The sequence below is a fragment of the Tachypleus tridentatus genome, unplaced genomic scaffold, assembly GCF_004210375.1.
Source record: "Tachypleus tridentatus isolate NWPU-2018 unplaced genomic scaffold, ASM421037v1 Hic_cluster_2, whole genome shotgun sequence".
NCBI lineage: Eukaryota > Metazoa > Arthropoda > Merostomata > Xiphosura > Limulidae > Tachypleus > Tachypleus tridentatus.
Window position 1 is genome coordinate 5,542,476 of NW_027467782.1, and position 25,523 is coordinate 5,567,998.

General features: G+C 34.6%; 1 protein-coding gene and 1 long non-coding RNA gene across 5 annotated transcripts in view; one reads left to right on the forward strand and one right to left on the reverse strand.

Moving 5' to 3' along the window:
• Positions 1–25,523, reverse strand: part of LOC143242663 (dynein axonemal heavy chain 7-like) — a 619,118-nt gene that overhangs the window by 265,004 nt on the left and 328,591 nt on the right. The window lies entirely within an intron of this gene.
• On the forward strand, positions 9,183–21,821 carry LOC143242677 (uncharacterized). The gene is made up of 3 exons (XR_013023137.1): positions 9,183–9,306; positions 13,513–13,595; positions 13,841–21,821. It is a non-coding gene; the product is annotated as an uncharacterized LOC143242677 (long non-coding RNA).

Genomic DNA, 25,523 nt, shown 5'->3' on the forward strand with positions numbered 1-25,523 from the left:
GTTTGATCAGACACTCATTCCATCAATTTGATCACATAGTTTGATCAGACACTCATTCCATCAATTTGATCACATAGTTTGATCAGACACTCATTCCATCAATTTGATCACATAGTTTGATCAGACACTCATTCCATCAATTTGATCACATAGTTTGATCAGACACTCATTCCATCAATTTGATCACATAGTTTGATCAGACACTCATTCCATCAATTTGATCACATAGTTTGATCAGACACTCATTCCATCAATTTGATCACATAGTTTGATCAGACACTCATTCCATCAATTTGATCACATAGTTTGATCAGACACTCATTCCATCAATTTGATCACATAGTTTGATCAGACACTCATTCCATCAATTTCATCACATAGTTTGATCAGACACTCATTCCATCAATTTGATCACATAGTTTGATCAGACACTCATTCCATCAATTTGATCACATAGTTTGATCAGACACTCATTCCATCAATTTGATCACATAGTTTGATCAGACACTCATTCCATCAATTTGATCACATAGTTTGATCAGACACTCATTCCATCAATTTGATCACATAGTTTGATCAGACACCATCAATTCCATCAATTTTGATCAGACATAGTTTCAATTTGATCAGACATCAGACATTCCATCAATTTCATCACATAGTTTGATCAGACACTCATTCCATCAATTTCATCACATAGTTTGATCAGACACTCATTCCATCAATTTGATCACATAGTTTGATCAGACACTCATTCCATCAATTTGATCACATAGTTTGATCAGACACTCATTCCATCAATTTGATCACATTCCATCAATTTGATCACATAGTTTGATCAGACACTCATTCCATCAATTTGATCACATAGTTTGATCAGACACTCATTCCATCAATTTGATCACATAGTTTGATCAGACACTCATTCCATCAATTTCATCACATATCAATTTTGATCAGACACTCATTCCATCAATTTGATCACATAGTTTGATCAGACACTCATTCCATCAATTTGATCACATAGTTTGATCAGACACTCATTCCATCAATTTGATCACATAGTTTGATCAGACACTCATTCCATCAATTTGATCACATAGTTTGATCAGACACTCATCACATAGTTTGATCAGACACTCATTCCATCAATTTCATCACATAGTTTGATCAGACACTCATTCCATCAATTTGATCACATAGTTTGATCAGACACATTCCATCAATTTGATCACATAGTTTGATCAGACACTCATTCCATCAATTTGATCACATAGTTTGATCAGACACTCATTCCATCAATTTGATAGTTTGATCAGACACTCATTCCATCAATTTGATCACATAGTTTGATCAGACACTCATTCCATCAATTTGATCACATAGTTTGATCAGACACTCATTCCATCAATTTGATCACATAGTTTGATCAGACACTCATTCCATCAATTTGATCACATAGTTTGATCAGACACTCATTCCATCAATTCATCATAGTTTTTGATCAGACACTCATTCCATCAATTTCCACATAGTTTGATCAGACACAATTCCATCAATTTGATCACATAGTTTGATCAGACACTCATTCCATCAATTCCATCACATAGTTTGATCAGACACTCATTCCATCAATTTCATCACATAGTTTGATCAGACACTCATTCCATCAATTTCATCACATAGTTTGATCAGACACTCATTCCATCAATTTCATCACATAGTTTGATCAGACACTCATTCCATCAATTTCATCACATAGTTTGATCAGACACTCATTCCATCAATTTGATCACATAGTTTGATCAGACACTCATTCCATCATCACATAGTTTGATCAGACACATTCCATCAATTTGATCAGACACTCATTCCATCAATTTGATCAATTTTGATCATCAGTTTGATCAGACACTCATTCCATCAATTTGATCACATAGTTTGATCAGACACTCATTCCATCAATTTTGATCACATAGTTTGATCAGACACTCATTCCATCAATTTCATCACATAGTTTGATCAGACACTCATTCCATCAATTTGATCACATAGTTTGATCAGACACTCATTCCATCAATTTGATCACATAGTTTGATCAGACACTCATTCCATCAATTTGATCACATAGTTTGATCAGACACTCATTCCATCAATTTGATCACATAGTTTGATCAGACACTCATTCCATCAATTTGATCACATAGTTTGATCAGACACTCATTCCATCAATTTGATCACATAGTTTGATCAGACACTCATTCCATCAATTTGATCACATAGTTTGATCAGACACTCATTCCATCAATTTGATCACATAGTTTGATCAGACACACATTCCATCAATTTGATCACATAGTTTGATCAGACACACATTCCATCAATTTGATCACATAGTTTGATCAGACACTCATTCCATCAATTTGATCACATAGTTTGATCAGACACTCATTCCATCAATTTGATCACATAGTTTGATCAGACACTCATTCCATCAATTTGATCACATAGTTTGATCAGACACTCATTCCATCAATTTGATCACATAGTTTGATCAGACACTCATTCCATCAATTTCACATAGTTTGATCATCATTTGATCACATAGTTTGATCAGACACTCATTCCATCAATTTGATCACATAGTTTGATCAGACACTCATTCCATCAATTTCATCACATAGTTTGATCAGACACTCATTCCATCAATTTGATCACATAGTTTGATCAGACACTCATTCCATCAATTTGATCACATAGTTTGATCAGACACTCATTCCATCAATTTGATCACATAGTTTGATCAGACACTCATTCCATCAATTTGATCACATAGTTTGATCAGACACTCATTCCATCAATTTTTGATCACATCAATTTTGATCAGACACTCATTCCATCAATTTGATCACATAGTTTGATCAGACACTCATTCCATCAATTCGATCACATAGTTTGATCAGACATTCATTCCATCAATTTGATCACATAGTTTGATCAGACACTCATTCCATCAATTCGATCACATAGTTTGATCAGACACTCATTCCATCAATTTGATCACATAATTTGATCAGACACTCATTCCATCAATTTCATCACATAGTTTGATCAGACATTCATTCCATCAATTTCATCACAAAGTTTGATCAGACACTCATTCCATCAATTCGATCACATAGTTTGATCAAACACTCATTCCATCAATTTCATCAGACACACATTCCATCAATTTGATAACATAGTTTGATCAGACACTCATTCCATCAATTTCATCAGACATAATTTGGTCAGACACACACTCCATCAATTTGATCATATAGTTTGATCAGACACTTATTCCATCAATTCGATCACATAGTTTAATCAGACACACATTCCATCAATTTCATCACATAGTTTGATAAGACATTCATTCCATCAATTCGATCACATAGTTTGATCACACACTCATTCCATCCATTTGATCACCTAGTTTGATCAGACACACACTCCATCAATTCGATCACATAGTTTGATCAGACATTCATTCCATCAATTCGATCACATAATTTGATCAGACACTCATTCCATCAATTTGATCACATAGTTTGATCAGACACTCATTCCATCAATTCGATCACATAGTTTGATCAGACACTCATTCCATCAATTCGATCACATAGTTTGATCAGACACTCATTCCATCAATTTCATCATAGTTTGATCAGATCACACATTCCATCAATTTGATCACATAGTTTGATCAGACACACATTCCATCAATTTTGATCAATAGTTTGACCAGACACTCTTTCCATCAATTTCATCACAAAGTTTGATCAGACACTCATTCCATCAATTTCATCACATAATTTGATCAGACACTCATTCCATCAATTCGATCACATAGTTTGATCAGACACTCATTCCATCAATTTGATCACATAGTTTGATCAGACACTCATTCCATCAATTTGATCACATAGTTTGATCAGACACTCATTCCATCAATTTGATCACATAGATTGATCAGACACTATTTCAAACAATTCGATCACATAGTTTGATCAGACACACATTCCATCAATTTCATCACATAGTTTGATCAGACATTCATTCCATCAATTTCATCACATAGTTTGATCAGACACTCATTCCATCAATTTCATCACATAATTTGATCACACTCTCATTCCATCAATTTGATCACCTAGTTTGATCAGACACACACTCCATCAATTTGATAACATAGTTTGATCAGACAAACATTCCATCAATTAGATCACATAGTTTGACCAGACACTTTTTCCATCAATTTCATCACATAGTTTGATCAGACACACATTCCATCAATTTCATCACATAGTTTGATCAGACACTCATTCCATCAATTTCATCACAAAGTTTGATCAGACACTCATTCCATCAATTTTATCACATAATTTGATCAGACACTCATTCCATCAATTCGATCACATAGTTTGATCAAACACTCATTCCATCAATTTCATCAGACACACACTCCATCAATTTGATAACATAGTTTGATCAGACAAACATTCTATCAATTAGATCACATAGTTTGATCAGACACTCATTCCATCAATTTGATCACATAGTTTGATCAGACACTCATTCCATCAATTCGATCACCTAGTTTGATCAAACACTCATTCCATCAATTTCATCAGACACACATTCCATCAATTTGATAACATAGTTTGATCAGACACACATTCCATCAATTTGATCACATAGTTTGATCAGACACTCTTTCCATCAATTTCATCACATAGTTTGATTAGACACTTATTCCATTAATTTGATCACATAGTTTGATCAGACACTTATTCCATCAATTTGATCACATAGTTTGATCAGACACATTCCATCAATTTGATCACATAGTTTGATCAGACACACATTCCATCAATTTGATCACATATTTTGATCAGACACTTATTTTAACAATTTGATCACTTGTTTGACCAAACACTCATTCCATCAAATTGATCACATAGTTTGATCAGACACTCATTCCATCAATTCGATCACATAGTTTGATCAGAACCTCATTCCATCAATTTGATCACATAGTTTGATCAGACACTTTCCATCATCACATAGTTTGATCAGACACTCATTCCATCAATTTCATCACATAGTTTGATCAGACACTCATTCCATCAATTTCATCACATAGTTTGATCAGACACTCATTCCATCAATTTCATCACATAGTTTGATCAGACACTCATTCCATCAATTTGATCACATAGTTTGATCAGACACAATTTGATCACATATTCCATCAATTTGATAACATAGTTTGATCAGACACACATTCCATCAATCAGATCACATAGTTTGATCAGACACTCATTCCATCAATTTGATCACATAGTTTGATCAGACACACATTCCATCAATTCGATCACATAGTTTGATCAGACACTCATTCCATCAATTTGATCACATAGTTTGATCAGACACTCATTCCATCAGTTTCATCACATAGTTTGATCAGACACTCATTCCATCAATTTCATCAGACACACATTCCATCAATTTGATCACATAGTTTGATCAGACACACATTCCATCAATTTGATCACATAGTTTGATCAGACACTCTTTCCATCATTTTCATCACATAGTTTGATCAGACACTCATTCCATCAACTTCATCACATAGTTTGATTAGACACTTATTCCATTAATTTGATCACATAGTTTGATCAAACACTTATTCCATCAATTTGATCACATGGTTTGATCACACACATTACATCAATTTGATCTCATTTTTTGATCAGAGACACATTCCATCAACTCGATCACATAGTTTGATCAGACTCTCCTTCTATCAATTTCATAACATAATTTGATCAGACACTCATTGCATTAATTTGATCACATTGTTTGTTCAGACACTCATTCCATCAATTTGATCACATGGTTTGATCACACACATTACATGAATTTGATCACATTGTTTGATCAGACCCTCATTCCATCAATTTCATCACATAGTTTGATGAGACAAACATTACATTAATTCGATCACATAGTTTGATCAGACACTCATTCCATCAATTTCATCACATAAATTGATCAGACATTCCTTCCATCAATTCGATCACATAGTTTGATCAGACATTCATTCCATCAATTTCATCACATAATTTGATCAAACACTCATTCCATCAATTCGATCACATCGTTTGATCAAACACTTATTCCATCAATTTAATCACATAATTTAATCAGACACTCATTCCATCAATTCGATCACATAATTTTAACAGACATTCTTTCCATCAATTCGATAACATAATTTGATCACACACATTCCATTAATTCGATCACATTGTTTGATCAGACACACATTCCATCAATTTGATCACCTAGTTTGATCAGACACGCACTCCATCAATTGGATCACATAGTTTGATCAATCATTCATTTCATCATTTCGATCGCATAGTATGATCAGACACTGATTCCATTTATTCGATCACATAATTTGATCAAACACTCATTCCATCAATTTCATCAGACACACATTCCATCAATTTGATAACATAGTTTGATCAGACAGACATTCCATCAATCAGACCACATAGTTTGACCAGACACTCTTTCCATCAATTTCATCACATAGTTTGATCAGTAATTCATTCCATCAATTTCATCACAAAGTTTGATAAGACACTCATTCCATCAATTCGATCACATAGTTTGATCAGACATTCATTCCATCAATTCGATCACATAATTTGATCAGACACTCATTCCTATAATTTGATCACATAGTTTGATCAGACACTCATTCCATCAATTTGATCACATGCTTTGATCACACAAATTCCATCAATTTGATCACATTGTTTGACCAAACACTCATTCCATCAATTGGATTACATAGTTTGATCAGACTCTCATTCCATCAATTTGATCACCTAGTTTGATCAGACACGCACTCCATTTTTTCGATCACATAATTTGATCAGACACTCATACCATCAATTTCATAACATAATTTGATCAGACACTCATTGCATTAATTTGATCACATTGTTTGTTCAGACACTCATTCCATCAATTTCATCACATGGTTTGATCACAAACATTACATGAATTTGATCACATTGTTTGATCAGACCCTCATTCCATCAATTTCATCACATAGTTTGATTAGACTCTCCTTCCATCAATTTGATCACTTAATTTGATCAGACACTCACTCCATCAATTCGATCGCATAGTTTGATCAGACACTTATTCCATTAATTTGATAACATAGTTTGATCAGACACTCTAATACTTTTATGACCTGCCAAGGAAAGAAAAAAAAATGTAGTGTTGGTAATTTGATTCATCCAAAAACAGCTTACATCAATAAGGGTTTGTATTCAGTTGTAATTATTTCAGTCCCCGTAAAAATAGTTGCATAACTCAGTGTTAAAATGTGTAACTGAATAACTGTACATTTTGATTTAAAGGGAGATTCGACAAATTCTGAAGAGTTAAAATAACAGTTGTAGAAATATATTATTTCCAAGGAACTTTCAAAGTGTGATCACAGTAATGGTTACAAGGTTTATAGATCAAAATAATCCATTGTGTTATTAATATTGTAAGGATTAAAACCATACATTTACTAAAATAGATTAATTTCTGCATATAATCTAAGCAGAACTGTTGTATTACATATTCAAAACTAACATCATATTATTAGGACATTGCGAATGTTACAGCTACATACACTTCTAAAAGGTTATTAATATAACTTGGAGAAATGGTGCTTACTTGTGTGAATATAATACACCACTTACTTAGTAAAATTCATATAATTAAATAGTAATTGTGCACAATTTTCTAACTGCTGCATAATAAACTTACAAGGAAAGTATACAGTTTTATCACCTCACAAAAATATAAGACTAGAAACATATTAATCCATTACTTTTAAAAGGTACAATAATTTTATAAATAGCATGTGGTAATATGTTCACATTACAAATTATTAGTATACATAATGAATAATGGACTATTTTTAAAAGGGTCGATGGTAAGTCTGAAAACGTCTCGTGGTCGTCGTTTTCGAAGATTGTTTTTCTTTGTAGGAGTAAAATGTTGAGAACACGAGACAGTAATAGAAGATTCTGTCGAACACAGCATCAGTTCCATATCTGTGATGAGACTGACTCGATAATGAGTGTCGAAATCTTCAAAAGTCGCTAACAGGTTGTTTGTCTGTCTTAGTTCTCCAGGCTATCTTGGAAATACATATCTAGGTTTCAACATGCTTGTTTGGAAGAAATCAGTTGATGTTTAAAAGTGCGTTTGTGATGATTGAGTTTTCATTATATCCTTCTTTGTATGGAGTGTCTGTGTAAATTTGTCTATTGACTTAAATAGCTTCTCGACTTGTGTATTCTGCATGAACATGTCTTTGAAATTTGTTTCTAGTTGTGGATGCTTTTTTGGTAAGAATGGCTTGGATGAAGGTGGCGGATGTCCAATGTTTCGGGGCCCAGCATGGCCAGGTGGTTAAAGCGCTCGGATCGTAATCTGAGACTTGCGGGTTCGAATACCCGTCGCACCAAACATGCTCGCCATTTTAGTCGTGGGAGCGTTATAATGTCCCGGTCAATCACACTATTTGTTGATAAAAGAGTAGCCCAAGAGTTGGTGGTGATGACTAGCTGTCTTCCTTTTAGTTTTACACTGCTAAATTAGGGACGGCTAGAACAAATAGCCCTCGTGTAGCTGTGCATGAAATTCAAAAACCAATATTTCCTTGAAGTTTACTATTCTTCTGGCGCTGCATGGCCAAGTGGTTAAGGCGCTTAACTTGTAATGCGAGGGTCGCGGGTTCGAATTTCCGTCTCACCAAACATGCTCGCCCTTTCAGCCGTAGGGCCATTATAGTGTCCCGATCAAACCCACAATTCGTTGGTAAAAGAGTAGCCCAAGAGTTGGCGGTCAGTGGTGATAACAAGCTGCCTTCCTTCTATTCTTACATTGCTAAATTAGGGACGGCTAATACAGTTAGCCCTCGTGTAAATGTGCGCGAAATTCGAAAAAGAAAACAAAAACCAATATTTCGTTGAAGTTTTCTATTTTTCTACCTAAAAGTTAAAGCTGAACGTCAAGGCCACTTATTAACGAGTGTTTTATATCTTGAATATTATGATGTGTTTGTTTATTATGATTTATATGTTTATTGTAGAGCATATTCAGCGGGGGTATCAACCGTGTTGAAAATCGATACACTTATCTCTGTCCCACTATGGATCTTTTTATAAAGTGAATGGAGTAAGTTGTTTGTTTGTTGTTAAACGCAATGTTTCGTGAAGGGCTATTTGTATGCTGTCGAAGGTTTTTAAAATTCGAATTTTACTTTATATGTGCTATCAGAATTGTTATCACTTGCAGCATTGAAATCAATAAAAGATACATTCTACTTAAGTTGTTTACTTTTGTTGTGTTTGAGAAACGAGCTTTTGCTGAAAAGGTGCTAAGTGTCTTAGTTTTGTTTCTCTTTACACGTCCCTCCCAGTGCCACAGTCTGTAAACTCGCACCGCTACAAACCGGGTTTAGATACCCATCGTGTAGCTTTGTGTTTAATTCCAAACAAGCAAGCAATTAAATCTTTAGACGTAATATGTGAAAAAAACAAAAGTAATTTATCACGTGACTGACTGGACAGTGGTCAGCGTTCTGGACTGTGAATCGGAGGTCTTACATGTTGCCTTAAAATCGCGCCTCGCACTTTGGGTCTGTGTCAAAAGAGCGACATTGAAATTACATTATTAGAGTGGCTCAAGGGCTGGATGTCAGCGCTGTTGTAGCCACTTTAAAATTAGGGACTACTAACCCAGATAGCCCTTGTAAATATCCGAAACAAACAAAATTATTTCTCTTAGTGGCCGTTCCCTACATAGCTTTGACCCTCACTGAGCTGAGACTCCGTCGCCTTTTGACTATGAGATTTCACTGACCCCTATGCCCTTGGGTTAAGTCTTGATGGGAGATCAATCGCTTGTACTTGTCGGGTTTTAAAAGACTTTCATAAAAGCAGTCTTCACGTGTCAACTTGTTTAGATAGTTTTCAATAGCGTCTGTTTGTACAAGTGTGCACGAAATATTTCTATTACCTAAATTACTGAGACAAAACTAGTACAGTTTAACTGTTGTCTCCTGGCGACATATATTTCATAATAGTTTTTACTTTTATGAGACTTTTTTATTTGTTTTAAGTTCAAATTCCTTTGGTAACAAGTTTCTCCAGTATAGCTGTTTACATGTAACACCAATCAAATATTACTTTGTTCTATATGGTTACAAGTCTTATTTTACATTGTAGATTATTAGTAGCGTGTTAACAGTAGTCAGGATTTTTGAGATTGGAAGAAATATTTTTACCCTGGCATTGATTACGTAAAACAAACCGTAAAAAGGTTATAACATAATTGTTTAAAATTAATGGATTAAAATCAGTCAAGCATGTCTTCATTCGTTGAATTGATTAAAATCAATCAAGCATGTCTTCATTCGTTGAATTTCTTTTTATTTTTGTTGTACTTTGGTCTCTCTAAGTGTTTCGGTCTCGTTCAGGCCAGTCGAGAGGTTGTACAAAGTAAACATGGGCAGCGATTATGTCTTGACTGTACTTTTCAGGTACTACTTTTTGTTATCTTGGTTAAAATCTTACACCTAGCTCCTGTCAGTACACTTTCTAAAGGATGGCATGTGTGAGGTTGTACAAAATGAGTTGAAGTAGTCATTAGGTCTTAAATGTGTTACCTGTACTTTTCAGGTACTAATTTTTGTTATCTTGGGTTAAGAATCGTACACTTAGCTCCTGTCAGTAAAGTTTTAAAGATAGCATCAAAGGGCTGAAACTGGTAAAGCAACCAAAGAAAGCTTGTTTCACCATCAAACTTGATGCTTCGCGTGAAGGGCCCTTTAAAAGAAATCCAAAATACTTCCGCAGCCCCGTGGGTCTTCAAAGCCGGTATTTCCAGGTCGACAGCGGTTATATGAATGCCGTAGGTGAATTTCGTTTGATCGTCAGTTCATCGTTGTACAAACGGTTTCTTTAACGACACTATAATAAACAAGAAAAGTAACTGATTTCACTCCCAGGTTTTAGGCAGAAATATATAATTGCTCAATATGATAAAATTAGTTGGACAAACGGTTGTGCTCACTTGTCTCTTGTTAAATGCAAAGCTACATAACGGACTATATTTGACTGTGCCAACCGCGTATCGAACTCCGATTTTATTTATCTTGATGAGCCTGTAAGATTACTTCTGCGTTAGCGAGAGCACCCCATTCTAGTGGACAGTGTAAGAACTTGAAGACTGATGTTGATATAAGCCTTCACCTCGTGCAACTAACTATTCACGTAATGTAATATATATCTTCGAGAGAATTTTGTAAACTTGGCTGAGAGCTATAAATTCGAATAGCCCTTCAGTAATTAAGTTGTACCTGTGAAAAAAAGAAGGGCTGGCGAAACGACGAGTAAGTAACTGAACAAGAACATTAAACAAATATTTGGAAGTACATGCTTGGATTGGAAAAGTTGTTTCAGTCTTATAAGGTAATACGACGTGAACTGGAAGATAAGTGTTAACCCTAAAGTTGATTTGGTTTTAATAACGTTAAAAAACTCGTTGAACGTTTGAAACCTGTCTCGCACGTATATCGCTGTTGTGCAAGATTCGAATCTTCGTTCCAAACTTTTCTCTAAAACCAGTAGTTAACGTGAATTATTTTTCGTGTTTAATCAGCGATAGCAGGAATAATTATGTGGATACAGATAATTAAGATTTATTTCCCTTTTGCTCTTTAACCTTTTGTTTAAAATCGTAATACTATTTTCTGATATCTTTGTACCGATATCGCCTTGAAAACATACTGTTTATCAGTATTGTAGGGTCAATACTAACTAGCTCTTACTGTTATTTTTAGCCGCGGCATAGCGGTTCGTAGTACACCTCTGAGTTGTTGTTTTTAAAAGCACAAACGTTTAGCTCACAGCTTCGTCATTTCTTGATGTATTTGAGATTTTAATTGCAGTTTTGAACTCGGAAGATCAAACCCTTTCGACTGACGTATTTGATCACGTCCAAAGTCTCATAGATGAATCTACTCTAATCGTGCCTAAAAGAATTTCTATTTGAGGGTAGGCGAGTAGATAACGTGCTGAGTAATAAAGTTGAATCGGGTTGTATGCTTGGCATTGCCAAAACAGAAAAATATAGCTAATAAATAGACTAGTAGATTATCCATGCCTAAAAGTGTTCCAAGTGTTGTGGATATTAAGGATTCGTTCTAATTTATTTTAGTAACCTTTAATTTTTCGGAGCAATTCAATAACGTAATAAGTTATTAGTAGCGTACTAGGTTAATACTGCATTTCTGGAAACGGATTCCTGCTTATCCTAGAATTTCCAGTTCATCAATTCGAAAATAAATGTTGGGTTATTACAAAGGGTTGCCATTGTTGTTTGTTATTAAACACAAAAATTCACAAAGGGTTATCTGTGTTCTGCCCACCATGGGTATCAAAACCCGGTTTCTTGTGGTATAAGTCCGCCGACATTCCACTGTGCTACTGGGAGAATTACAGAGGGTTCTTGCCTTCATAATATTTATCTTTTGCCATAACTAGAAAAACCTACAATAACTTCAGAATATATTTCACGGTATCACTGACCATTAGATACCACTTTGGAGAGCTAATTTTTAGAATATTTTAGAATAGGCCTTTGTTTGCAGTTATAACTCTGAGTGTAAGTTGTAGAACAGTCTTTCATTGCAGTTATAACTTTGAAAATGAGTTATCAGTTCGATAATAATACCTGTAATATTACCCCACCTTTAAATAGTCTAAAACGTCATTTTGTATAAATATTTATTTACAATAAAAGAATACAACATTAAAATCATTGCAACTTCTCTTTGTTGACATGAAAATGACATAAGAATGTCGAAATGTTGTTCTTCACTTTACTTTACTTAAAGTTTCAATACTCGTACCAGCCATCTTGATAATACATTTTACTTCAAGTGGATTTTCGTTATCACGGACAATAAATAGTTATTAAAAACAGGACTAGCCATAAAAAGAGATTTCACATATGTTTCGGTATCTGTGTAAAGTATTGTAACATTGTATTCATTTCAATCGTAAATACTCTATTTTATTACAGACATTAGAGTAGCCTATTTTTCGGAAAGTCAGTGTTAAAATTCCGTAGTTTTTAATGTCGATAATGATTTCAGAGATATAACATGAAATAATTCAGAAATGAAATAAATTTTATAATATTGTTCAGATTGTTGGTACAAAATAAATTTCTGTTTAAAATTAACTTTACTAGAGTGTTGCTTCATACAAGTTCACATAAACCTCGTTCATGCGAATGTATATAAATAATTTGTGTATCTAGTAAAAATAAAAATAAAATGTATTAACTGTTGCGTTTTTTATTATTTTCATGAAGAAAAAACAATCTTGTATTATTTGGAGGTTATGTCACAAGTTCCTGAAGAAATCTACCACACGAAGTATTATACAGATATTAAGGTATACACTCAACGTCTTTCAAGGTTTTGTGTAAAATATTTGAGTTTTATAGAAGGATCTCCACCTTTCATAGTTTAGACGAACAGAAAGAATTAATTCATTAAATATTCATAAAGGAAAAAAGATTTCAAATAATGGCATAAACATGGAAATTTCTGATCATATGTCAAATATTCAACATACTTCTTGTGAAAAAGATGACTTTGTGAAGTCATGTTCAGAAAATAGAACTTTCTGTATTCCAGATACGAACTATCCAGATAATATCATCTACTCAGAAGCTTCACACGAACCATCTTCCAAAGAAAAGGTAGCCGGACAAAAACTGACAGAAAAATATGATACTCTGGGCCGAATTAATGTAGAGGACACAGACAAAAGTATCAGTTGTGGTTATTTGACGATGCGGATTTTCGACAGGATTTAGAAGATGAATTAAATAACTTATGCAGCGAATTGACATAGCCCAAGTCGAAACGGTTTTCGTAGCCACAAAACACTTGTGTTTGTGTGCCAGTGTCTGGCCAATCTGTATTTGAGAAAGCCAGAGGAAGAATGGCAGTTAGCCCTGACAGGTATCCCTGTCCTGCTGTTTGATGAAGGAGAAACGAAAGCACGAACTCAACGAAGACTGAAACTGGTCCTCGCCGAAAAATGCACAGGTTTCATTCTTTGGCATGATGTCATTGACAATTTGACGAACTGCGAGGCCCAAGATAATACTTTTCACACCATGTTCCTTTCCACCGATCCTGTGAAACCACCAAATGGGTGGTTTCAGTTTCGAAAACAAAACAGCTGCCAGATAGTTTCACGAACAAGTCGACCTACTGACGTCGGACCCTCTCAATATATCTTTATCCGTTCCTAAAGCTAAAGGGAAAAATTCCAGGAAGTTGAAAAAAATAAAGTTACCCTAAAATGTGATATTTCTCTTCCTTGCTATTTCGAACACGTCACAAGTATTGATATTAGAGATAAAGAGCAATTTTATACGCTGACGAATTTAGTGCAAAGGAAATCTAAAAAGGCATTAGAGCAATCTGTTCATGAGTAGACGTCCATTGGGACCAATAGTACCTTTCCTCATGGAGACCAAATTAATGTAGAATGCCCGTACTTAATTATTATTAGACTAGAAGGTTTTGATGTTTCGCCGATATCGTAAAAACGATTCGTGAACAGTATAAGCACTGGTGTGACGTTTCGTATGATGACAATTTTATATTAAATGTGCAAAGTGGAGAATGGTAATTCGAACAATATGTGCAAGTTTGTTAAGAATCGCTGTGTATTTGTGATTTCTTTCTCTCAGAACATATGTGAACCCTAGAACGAACCACATCTATTGGACAAAGTGACATACACAGTTATAATATTCGTATTTTCTTATAGGACGCAATTTTTTTTCAATTTAAAAAATGGATTTCAAACAGTCCGTTTATATTGAGAATTTCATGTATCGTTTTTGTTAATTTAAGTTTGATACATAAGCACTTTTCTGCAACAGTTAAGTACGTTTAGAGAACTAATATATAACTTAATTCTCAAGTTAGGATTCTATTAGTGAAATATATTAACCAGTTTTAGAGTAGAAATAGGTTTTTAAAAGACAAACCATCTCTCGAGATGTTACCTTCAGGTTATAGTTAATAAAATTATGTGTCAACTTTCTTTTAAGAACTTTATATTGAACACAGCAGTATAAATTAATTTAGAAAATTAGGTTTTTAGCTTTAAGATTCAAACAAGGCTTGGTTCAATATATATATATTATTCATTAATATTTACTTTATTTCTGCACTTGATTACAAGAGCTGACATTTTGGAATGTATAGATCGCTCTCTCTCTCTCTCTATATATATATATATATGTATGTATGTGTATGTGGGTATCGCCATTACATAAACAAGTCTGGATTTAAAATATGAATATCTTTTTAATTATTTTAACTGATTTAAACCGTAATTATAACAAAAAATCAGATGGCGCTGTCTTTCTTAAAAGCAGACTAAGCTTTTTAACTAACGTTATCTTGTATTTGTCAACAAACTTCTTATATAAACTTTTATAACAAAATGTAGTCAACATTAACGACACGTAAACCACTAATAATTATTCGCTCTGGTTATAACAGATATAGTGTTGTTGAAATGTTGTGGAACAGATTTCTTTATTTGCGGGCAGAAATCCTTATTAATATTTTAAACCTGAAATTGCTAATGTATTTTCTTGTATGTTGTAGAATTCACTAAGACTTAAATCACAAAAAAACGTGACATTTGTAAATGACTTTTAATTAACTTCTATGTTTGGTTACAACGTTATTTTTATATGGAGAGTGAACCTGAAAATGTGTGCACACGTGTATGTACTGCAATATAATGACAAAAACCCTTAAACCAATTTTTTAGTAAATATTACGTCCTGTGAATTCTTTTTAAAAACTAGTTTCTTCAAATATCGGAATTTTTCTCTAATACCAACTTTCGTGAGTCAAGTTCTCTGTCATCACCAATTTTCGTGAAACAAGCTTCCTTCCTTTATAAAAATAATGTGCAACAATTATGTGTAGTTAGAATACAGACAGTTTTATACGACATTTTATGAATAATTAGTTAGTTAGATCTCATTAACAAGAATTGTTTTTAAATTACTTAAGTTAAAACTCGTAACGATCCTTAATTTCTTGTGTTTTTATAAAACAGACCTTGAAATTTAAACCAATAGTGTGATGGTAGAGATACTAGAAATAGCATGAACTTTATGAATTATGGTTCAAAAAAAGAAAAAAAACCTGTAATTAAATAATTTGGCCTTACTGTTTGCTGTCGTTAAACTTTATTACATATGTCTTCGAAAAAATATGTGTCGTTGATATATATATACATGAATAGACGCCTTTCATTCGAGTTAATTTTTATTAGTTTATTATATCTTAGTACAGAGCCGGGGTTGTTTTTAAGGGACAGAATCCGATATTTCCATCAGTCTTACAGTGTTATTGTTGTTATATGAACGTATAACTACTTATACTGTTTTTGTTAAAAAAAAGTTTTAAATTGTATAGACAAACATAATTTATGTGGCTTGTACGTCACTAAAAGTTAACTACTTTGAATAATTTTATTCCAGGATCTTTTCTGGTTTGTGCCTTCTTGTTTTTTAAATTTTATTTTGTACATTTATGCATTAGATATGGAAATGGTGCTTGCATTGTGATCTCTACATATATTTACTTCGTTCTATATTAAACCTCAGCTAAGCCTTTTTCATTTATCAATAAATTTTCACCTGACAAATATTTAGCGATCTGCAGATAATTTGTTCACCGAGGAAGACAGGAAGAGCTAAACATCTGTTTCTTTTCTTTGTATAACGTTTACACAACCAGTTCCCCCAATCATCAGGTTTCTGAATTACATTCACAAACTACTTACTAAAAACAGCATCGTCGATTTTCTGTGTAGCATCTGTTAAAGCGAAGCTGTAAAAGAATTTATTTTCATTTTCTTACGTTAATAATCGGAGCAGGAGGTGAATGTGTGGTGAGTAAAGAAAAAGTTCGCAGAATTTTTCAGCTTGAAGTGGCACTTATCTGAGATAGTTCAGTGGAAACCACTGATAATTTGTGAAGAGAATTTATTAGACTCGTGTTTGTACTTCATTAAAGAATACTTTCTGTGTAACGGAAACATTTTTATTCAGAAAAAAGTGAGTAAACCTAATACATGAGAAACACTCAAGAATCTGAAAATGTATCAGTGAAGTATTCGAGGATAAGACCTCATCGCACTAATTCAGATAATAGTGTATTTTTACCTTTTCTGATACACTAAGGTATTCTTGATTTTTGATATACAGTGGCACCTCGGTTCTTGAACTTATTCCGTTCCAGAAGGCTGTTTGAAAACTGAATCAATTTTTCTCATAAAAAATACTGTAAATTAAATTAATCCGTTACAGACCTCCAAAAATTACGCATTTTGAAGCATTTTAAGTAAAATATTGCTTATTTATACCTGTATAATAATACTTATATGCATAAAGTCAGCCACAGAAACTATAAACACAGTAAAAACAATAAATGAAAATTTAACTACACTTTACCTGTGCTGAGGAGAGCTGATGGCGTAAGTGAAAGGTGGTGAGGAACGTGGAGAGTAAGAGGGTTATTATTGTTTGGAAGGGGTGTCATCTTCCATAAAAACGTCAGGTAACTCTCCTTCTGGAGTTCTCTCTCTTTTCTGTCGCTTTGCACCTCTGCAACCTGCTTGAGACTTACTGGACCTATTTCTCACTAAAACTTTTCTAATGAGGCTTGTTTCTGCCTGCATTTTATAATGTTTCTGAAGTAAGACATGGCTTTGTTATTGAAAAGGTTTATGCTGCGATTTCCTACAGCTTTGTCAGGGTGAAAATTTTCCACAAAACTTTGTAACTCTCCTATATTTCCACACATTTCCTTGATCAGTGAACTACAAACATCATCCCTTCCCTCCTCCTCATCTGAAGACACTTCCTCAGTTTCCTTCTGTTACTGCTCCTTCTGAAGGTCTTGGAGTTCTTCCGTGGGGAGCTCAGTGTTGTGGTCTTCCACCAACTCCTACACATCATCACCACTCACATTCAAGCCTATACACTTGCCTAGTGAGACAATATCCTCGACAACAGGCTCAACCTCAAAGCCTTCAAAGTGTCTATTTGCTACTGAGTCTGGCCACAATTTATTCTGAGTTCATAGTCCTCAAAGACACTTCCCTCCAGGTTTTGTCTATGATTCTCAAGCAATGGAGTACATTAAAGTGATTTTACAGAACTCTCTGAAGGTTAACTCTGTGTTAGTGGTCACTTCAAAGCACCTTTGAAGCAGTGCTTTGGTGTAGATTTTCTTAAAGTTCGATATGACCTGCTGGTCCATTGGCTGAATGAGAGGAGTCGTGTCAGGGAGCAAGAGCTTTACAGTAATGAAACTGTACTCCTCCACCAACCCGTTTTCCAAGCCTGGTGAGTGAGCAGGTGCATTGTCCATCACAAGAAGGGCCTTGAGTGGTAACTATTTTTCCGTGAGGTAATTCTTTACACTTGGGGCAAATACTTTATGGACCCACTCCATAAAAAATTGCTTGGTTACCCATGCTTTACTATTAGCCCTCCACATGACATTTAGTTTACTTTTCAGGACATTATTTTTCTTAAAAACCCTCGGATTCTCAGAATGGTACACAAGCAAAGGCTTAAGTTTTAAATCCCCACTTGCATTACTACATAACAATAGAGTTAGCCTGTCCTCCATTGGCTTGTGTCTTAGCAGTGACTTCTCCTCCTTGGTGATGTAGGTCGTCTTTGACATTTTCTTACAAAAGAGGCCTATCTCATCACAGTTGAACACTTGTTCGGGAATAAAACCCTCAGCTTCTACATAATCCTTAAATTCCCAAACAAATTTATCAGCAGCATCTTTGTTAGAACTGGCACCCTCCTCATGTCTCACCACACTATATATGCCACTTCTCTTCCTAAATTTTTTAAACCACCCCTACTGGCACTAAAGGCATCGCTTGTATCAGCACTCGTTCCAGAGGTGTTTTTCAGGAGGTCAGCATGCAACTGCTTTGCTTTCTCACAAATGATGGGGTCAGAAATGCTATCACCAGCTAACTGTTTTTCGTTTACCCAAATCAACAACAGTTTTCTACCTCTTCCATTGTTTGTGATCTTTGTGGCGTAAGCACTGTCACTCCTTTTGCAACATCAGCTCCTTTGTTGACCTCTTTATTTTTCAGTTTGGTGCAGACTGTAGACTTCGCCATACCAAACTGTGTAGCAAGATCAGACACGCGAACACCACTCTCATACTTCGCTGTGAGATCTTTTTTCACCTCTATTGTGCCTATAACAACTTTTATTTTTGGTTTGCTACTTTCATTCTCTTTCTTTGACCGGGTGAGAAACTTCAAGAATCTTACATCAATCATTTCATAGAACATCCCTTGAAGAAGATGTTTTGAGGCTTTTTCAGCTACTATGGCGTCAGAGGCTTACATACCGTGAAACTAATATTTAATCAAATATAAAAATTATCAGAAATAACCACTTTATAATGAAGCATCTGATTTTCTGAATCTATCCTCCTCTGTTTAATAGCACGATGGCAATCTTTGGTAGTTAAAATATTAGAATTATTCTGTAACTATGCATCAGTACTGTTATTGGTTGAAAATTGTTAAGATAAGGCCTCCACACTGTCACAAATAAGCTATACGAGAGTGTGAACTTTTCTATAGGCTTAACAGTAATTTTGAGGGCTATTACCTCTTGATATATTTGTTAGGCATTGAACACATAGCCCATTGTTCAAGTTGTATTTAAGAAAACACAGACACAGTAGAGTATCACTTCTTTTCTTGGAAGTAACTTATTTCATTTCATCAGAATCACCTTATTTTACGAGTGTGTGAATATCAATTCCTTTTAGTGGATGTAAACTATTTTAAACTATGGATACTAGAGGTAAATATGTTGACTAGTTAAAAGTTGAGGGGATAGAAGCTTTACTGAACCTAAATGCTGTTTCTGTTTAAAATGTAAAGAAAAATTGAGTCATTATAAATGAAAGTTAGACAATGTCGTGTATTTTAACAGGCGGTGGATGGTGATGACTAGCTGCCTTCCCTCTAGTCTTACACTGCTAAATTAGGGATGGATAGCACAGATAGCCCTCGAGTAGCTTTGTGCGAAATTAAAATAAAAACAAACCAATGAGAGGGGTTACAAAGTTCCATGAAGATTACCCAAACACAATGGATAGAGTTTTGAGGAACGCACTAACCGAATCTAGTATCTGTTTCTTCTCTCCCTCCCCCTTCCCCCAGATCCTGTGTTCATGAAGTTCCAAACTGTGTTTATATTCTCACTCAGAAGCTATTGAAACTAAACATACCTTACGTGCACAGATACCAATGCCACGGTTTGATACCAAAAGGGTTTAGTGTTTTCTTTTTATACTAACCCTACTTATAGTTAAATATAAAATAATTAGATGTCATAGGGAAGCTTAATTGACATATTGAGGTATCTGTAAATCATGAAAAGTCCTAAACTCCACAGATATTTTGTGCTAGTTATATCTAACATAGGTATGAGTTTACCTTAAAAATTAAGAATAAATCTCTTATGTTTTGAAGAAGGTTTTTAATTATTGTACAATTATATGGAAATTCAAAGTATTTAAAACAAGTTGTGGCTGTATTATTCAGTCGCAGAAAGATGCTAGTTCTTTCAAAGAAGTCTTGGCTTATTATTATTCAAGTAAAGAGAAATTCAAACTGTTTTAAAAATATGTGACTTTTTACTTATAGAAACGGGCCTGGCATGGCCGAGCGCGTTAAGCCGTGCGCTTCGTAATCTGAGGGTCGCAGCTTCGCGCCCGAGTCACGCCAAACATGCTCGCCCTCCCAGCCGTGGGGGCGTTATAATGTGACGGTCAATCCCACTATTCGTTGGTAAAAGAGTAACCCAAGAGTTGGCGGTGGGTGGTGATGACTAGCTGCCTTCCCTCTAGTCTTACACTACTAAATTAGGGACGGTTAGCACAGATAGCCCTCGAGTTGCTTTGTGCGAAATTCCAAAAACCAAACTTACAGAAATATTCAGAATGCTGTAGGGTATTTAAGAGCAAATCTAACACGCACGTGAACTTTCGAACCTTCCATTTAAGTGTTAAAGCGCCATCTATCCTGTGTTTGAGTTATAACCAGGGAATATGCTTGAAAATGTGTTAAAATGCTATTATCGAATCTTGCCATTTCTTTTTAATAAATGTCAATTTTGTATTCAGATCTTTTCTTACAGATTGGTCAAATATCAGGCAGAAGGTTCAGTTGAAAAGACTGAGCTTCAACAAACAGTAGCAGCATGAAAATAGAGGAATAAAACCTATATTAACTTGTGTTTAACAGCATATTAAAACTGTTTTATTGACTTATATTTTAATAAAAATAGTCTATTGTGACGTTTAAACTATTTATTTAGCAGGTACTTAGAGGTAAAAGGAATCATGTTACTAAGTTGAAAAATATATATTGTATACCGGACCACAGATCCGAGGTCCCATGTTTAGAGACAGACTGTGCACACTTCTATTTCACTTACAGCGAATTTAATGTTAAAAATTGTACCACGTATTTATGCAGAGGTAGGTGCGTTATAAAAGTGACTGTCAAATAACATTATTTAGTTGGAGTATCATTATTCCCCCTTCATTCAATCATTTCGAAATTAGGAACGACAAGAAAACAAAGCCCCTGAGCAGCTTTAGGGAAAATTCAATAAGTAACAAACGGAGAAAAAAAATCATTGCAAATTATATGAATAGTAAACGATTGTTCCAACAGACAAATAAAAACTGAAAACAGAAATATCGTCGTTTAGAGAAAACGAAATCTTAATGTGTAGATAAACAGCTTTTCTTTGTTCTGATTAACGTCATTACTTTCTCTCTCTCTATCTTTTAATAGAACACAATCAGCTGTCTTCACTCTGTTCACTTCTTGAAACGAATTCCGGGATCAGCAATACAATTTTGTTATACTGACACTGTTTATTGACACTAAAATAAAAGAAGCAATGATAAAATAAAAATTTATAAACTATGTTTTTCTTTGTAACTGTACTACATATCATATAGTTTATGTAACGATATAGATGTAACTGTACTACTTATCAAATAGTTTATGTAACGATATAGATGTAACTGTACTACTTATCAAATAGTTTATGTAACGATATAGATGTAACTGTACTACTTATCAAATAGTTTATGTAACGATATAGATGTAACTGTACTACTTATCAAATAGTTTATGTAACGATATAGATGTAACTGTACTAGTTATCAAATAGTTTATGTAACGATATAGATGTAACTGTACTACATCAAATAGTTTATGTAACGATATAGATGTAACTGTACTACATATCAAATAGTTTATGTAACGATATAGATGTAACTGTACTACATATCATATAGTTTATGTAACGATATAGATGTAACTGTACTACTTATCAAATAGTTTATGTAACGATATAGATGTAACTGTACTACATATCAAATAGTTTATGTAACGATATAGATGTAACTGTACTACTTATCAAATAGTTTATGTAACGATATAGATGTAACTGTACTACTTATCAAATAGTTTATGTAACGATATATGTAACGTATATAGTTTATGTAACGATATAGATGTAACTGTACTACTTATCAAATAGTTTATGTAACGATATAGATGTAACTGTACTACTTATCAAATAGTTTATGTAACGATATAGATGTAACTGTACTACTTATCAAATAGTTTATGTAACGATATAGATGTAACTGTACTACTTATCAAATAGTTTATGTAACGATATAGATGTAACTGTACTACTTATCAAATAGTTTATGTAACGATATAGATGTAACTGTACTACTTATGTTTATGTAACGATATAGATGTAACTGTACTACTTATCCAACAGTTTATGTAACGATATAGATGTAACTGTACTACTTATCCAACAGTTTATGTAACGATATAGATGTAACTGTACTACTTATCATATAGTTTATGTAACGATATAGATGTAACTGTACTACTTATCAAATAGTTTATGTAACGATATAAAATTACATCGTGGGTTAGAAGAAAAAATTTGGTGTCATAACCATAGGATATTGCAATGAAAGGAAGTTTTCAAGCACACACTTCTCCACATACATACTAATTGAATATGCTTTTATTTGAGGATCTCACTGTGTGACATTTGTAGAGGAATAAATTCACTTGAAAATACCACAAATAGATTTATCACATAGTGTATGTATACTAGTCCTGCCTTGAGCTATTGATTTGTTTGTTTTGGAATTTCGCACAAAGCTACACGAGAGCTAAACGAAAGTTTGGCGTTTTATGGTGCGAAGCAGCGAGGCCATTTGCGCCAAACAACCGGTTAAATATTGAAAATAAATTTATTAAAATACCTAAACACGAATCATTTTAAAACAAAGCAAAGTTCAATTTTTGATTAAAAACTTAAATAGCGTTTAAAAGGCCAATATCCTTTAAAAAACTAAAAAAACATTTGTAAAGCGGACAGTGTCACCATCCCCAACGGTACTGTCCAGGATCAGGGGTAAACCTTTGGATAAAACATGTCTAAAACGGTGCCGTCGTTCAAAGTCGTAATGATGGTACGACAGTAAAGTGTAGACTATTGCGACTTGAGTGTCACATAGACCACACACTGGAGCGACAGTCCTGGATAAAAAAAAAACGATGAGTTAAAAACTGTGACCAATGCGTAGTCCAATTAAGACAACCTCCTCCTTCCGATTCTTGCACAAACAAGGCGACAAAAGACTAACAGAGGGTTTTATCTGGAAAAGACTGTTATCATGCTGCTCACTCCAAGTCGACTGCCAACTGGCACAGAGCCGAGCCTTGAATACAGGACCATAGTTTATGTTTGGAAAAGGCACAGTAGTAATAATGCCAGAGCAGATAAACTCAGCTGCGATGCCAGCGAGCTCGTTCTCGAGAACACTAACGCGTCCTAGTGTCCAGAAGGACTGGATAAAAGTAGATGTTAAAGATAAACTGGTCAGTCCGTTTTGAATGTCGGCAAGAACAGGATGAAAACCTAATGTGAAGTGATTCCTGAGCCAGTAGAGAGTTAAGCAAGTCGGTAGAAATAGTACAATTTGACCATTGCTTGGTTTCTATATGATCGAGGACAAAAGAAATGGCATACAGTTTGGCAGTGAACACAGAAACTGTAGAGAGGATTCTGCACTCAACCATCGAACTACAACAAACTACGGCAGAGCCCACATAGTAACCTGATTTTGAACCATCCGTATAAAATGGAATGGAAAGATGGTTCAAAATGTGCTTAGCAAACAGAAGATGGTGCTTCCAAAAAGACGTATCCACCTTTCTCAAACGACTCGAAGAAAGGTCACACTTGGGAATGGTAATAAGCCTTGGTGGGAGGGGCTGACCAGTGGATAGAGCAATATTATCCAAGAACAGAACCAATTTATCTAACTGTGCCTGGATACGAAGGCCAAAAAGAATCTTGTCCCAAATGATTTTGGAACTGGTGATAGAAGAGGTATTTGTTGAGAATTTAATCCAAGATTCTTTTTGTCTTTGATGTCTTAATTGCTGACCATACGCGCGTGCTTGCTGAAAAGTAATGTGGTTCGAAAGTGTGGGATATCTATGAAAGGTATCCCAGGCCCGTTTTTGAGCCTTGCATGCTGTGTGGCATTGTGGATTCCACGACGGACAAGTATACCATGGAAAATGTGTCGAGGTTTTATGTATAGATTGAGGTGTTGCTTGGATACTACAGTTAGTTATCGCTGCCACTCATTTGTCTGTTGATGGCTAATTGAAGATGGCAGGATCAAGTTCCGAGAAAGAGGGACAACTGGCTTGGTCCAGCTCCCCCCGAGACACGCGAACCTCGTGGCACCGACCAAGGCCATTCTCTCTCAAAATGATCACTGCCCTGTGGGTTTCTGTCATCCTTACATAAAAGGTCAGGAAAAGTGAAGAAGACTAGATCAAGAGATCAATAGCAGTAAAACTCTGACTAAATGCATGAAAATATATACAAACACCGGTACTGAAGAAAAAATGTTGTGATCCGAGAGCATATGCTTTACGAAATGACCTCTCCCATCAATATCAGCACCTCTCCAGAAGGGAATACGTTCATTAAGGTCCCTCAAGTGTAAAAAAGGAATGTTTCCTGTAAAGACACACAGGATGGTAAGAATTAATCAGTGCTTTAATATGATCCAGATCTGAACATAAACCGTGACAGTTCCACTGTATCAAAATGACCATTTTTACTTATGTGCTGGAGAA